Here is a 2,500-nt window from a genome sequence, read left to right as displayed (position 1 = left end):
ATATGTGCCCAACCCTATGCAGTGCTTCCACTGCCAGGGTTATGGGCATGGAGCCAACTCTTTCCGCTCTAAAGAAAATGAACAACCAACATCTGTCCAGGTCCAATATGCTATTACCATTGCAAAGAAGTTCATGAAGCTTCTTCAAAGCAATGTAAAAGGTACAAATTTGAAAAAAAGTATTCGTAATGAGGAAAGTTAGTTTTCCAGAGGCAAAGCGACGTGCCTGTGTGCTGTTTGCACAGTCAGGTAAGTCCTTTGCTTCAGTTCTAGCCTATCCTCATTCCACCACACATTCTGCCTCTACCTTTAAACATCAGTCCTCAAATGCTGAAACTGCCCCCGGAGTAGGAGTGAGGGGTCTACTGAGAAGACTCCTCCTCCCAAAGTAAGGTCTTTGGAGCCATCAGTCAAGGCACCAGAGGCTCAACGGTGACAGCTCCAGCTACCACCACGTCCATAGGAGCCACCGCTGCTAGGCAGAATGCCCCTTAAGCAAAGGCTTAGGGTATGTCCTTTGTCCAGGCAAAGGAATCCTGAGCCTGTTCAAAAGACACCTCTCAGAGTGGGGTCTTTGGAGCCATCAGTCCTTAACGGTGACAGCCCCAGCTGCCACCACATCCACAGGGGCCTCCGCTGCTAAAAGAATGCTCCTGAACCAAAGACTCAGGTCCGTCTTTTGCCCAAGCAAAGAAATCCTGAGTCTATCCAAAGAAAGCCTGTGGAAACTAGTTCCATAGGTAAACAACCCTTCAAAAGGTACTCCCAGGATCCTGGAAAGGGACAGCCTAAAGGTGTAGGGCAGGCCTTAATCACAAGTGCTGCCAAACACCTTATGAAGATGTAGTTTGAAGAACTGGATACCCTAATCCAATGGAACCATCAGGGAATTCTTGCAAAATGGGAAGAACTGCAACATCTGATAGCTTCATGTAACCCAGTTTGTGTATGCCTACAAGAGATTATGACCTGGGAAAAACGTTCGATTTTCCTGAGAGGATTCCAAGTTCAAGCCCATTATGGGACCTTTTATAATGGACCTCATGGAGCGATCGTACGTCAGGATATTCCCTTCCAGGCCATCCACCTGCAGACAACACTGCAGGTGAAGGCTGTGAGAATAGGCTTGACATGACCTTATACTGTTGCATCCATCAACCTTCCTCCACATAATCTCAACATAGATGATTTGGAAGACCTACTTGGGCAGTTACCATGTCCATTTCTACTCTTGGGAGATTTCAATGGTCGGCATCACCTCTGGAGTCCTTGCTCTCAAGAGTAGATGTAGTTTTACTGAACAGTGACACTTCCACACATTTCCAAATTCAAATTGGGACATCGTCCAATATTGACCTGTCAGTTGGTTCACCTGATTCATAGTTGAATTTCACTTGGCAGGTCATGGAAGACTTGCATTGAAGTGACCACTTTCCAATACTTTTGTTAGACTCGGTTCATAATGAAGCTCTTAGAATCTGTACAGCGGCTTTCAGGTCTTCACCTGTGGAGTCCCTCTATGCTGAGAGTGGAGAACCACCTCTTTCATTACACCGGGACTACATGAATCTGATTGACTACACGAGACTACAAAGGATTCCGTTTTTCAACCCCCTTGAGGATAGCCGATCCTATGGTAGGAGAATGAGGAATCTTGTGGAAGATCTTAATTTAAATCTCACTAAGGTTCTGGCTGTTGGAATTTCCAATTCCCTTCTTGGACTAATCAAGTCGAGTTGGATTTGGTTGGAAAGGGGAGAGATCCGAAGCAGAAGTCAGAGAGAGATTTCTTCAACACACTTCTAAGTAACAAGGATCAGATGAAATATATACAGATGGTTCGAAATCTGAAAATGGTGTGGGCTTTGCAGCAGTGAGAAGAAGAAAGAATGCATTTGGTAGTCTTTCTCTAGCAGCCTCGATCTTCACTGCAGAGTTGCATGCCATCCTTGCAGCTGTCAAGATGACTAGAGATCTTACGAACCATTCTATTATAATATATTGTGACTCTTGTAGTGCCTTGCAAGCAATCAAGAGCTTAAACTCATCACATCCAGTGGTGAGGGAGGTTCAAGATTGGCTTGCACTGATGTCAGCACGTAAAAAGATAACTCTATGTTGGGTGCCAGCACATGTTGGTATCAGTGAGCATGCGCGAGCTGATCAGAAGGCCAAACCAGGTGCCGCTCAGCCCTGTGATGCTCGTTTTCCTCTCCCACACAGCGACTCGAAACCCAGCATCAGGAGATGTCTTCGCGATAAATGGAAGGAACAACGGAGGCATACCTCTAGAAACAAGCAAAGCGATTAGAGATGACCTTGGCAGTTGGGTGACCAGCATCCATCCCAAAAAAGTAGAAGTTGTATTAAGAAGACTAAGAATCGGGCACACAAGACTAACTCATGGGCCGATGGTGGCTAAAAGTGAAGCACTTTGTGGGGGATGCCAAGAGCCATTAACGGTCGCACATGTAGTGGAAAGATGTGCAACATTCTCAGA

The 2,500-nt window shown here is 45.8% G+C and overlaps 1 protein-coding gene across 2 annotated transcripts in view; it reads right to left on the bottom strand.

Annotated features, from left to right (window-relative positions):
* LOC119599515 (transient receptor potential protein-like) overlaps positions 1-2,500 on the bottom strand; it is a 24,110-nt gene that overhangs the window by 7,023 nt on the left and 14,587 nt on the right. The window lies entirely within an intron of this gene.

This window comes from Penaeus monodon, chromosome 43 (genome assembly GCF_015228065.2).
Source record: "Penaeus monodon isolate SGIC_2016 chromosome 43, NSTDA_Pmon_1, whole genome shotgun sequence".
Classification (NCBI taxonomy): domain Eukaryota; kingdom Metazoa; phylum Arthropoda; class Malacostraca; order Decapoda; family Penaeidae; genus Penaeus; species Penaeus monodon.
Note: the sequence above shows the minus strand (reverse complement) of the source record. Positions and strands in the feature narration are given on the sequence as shown.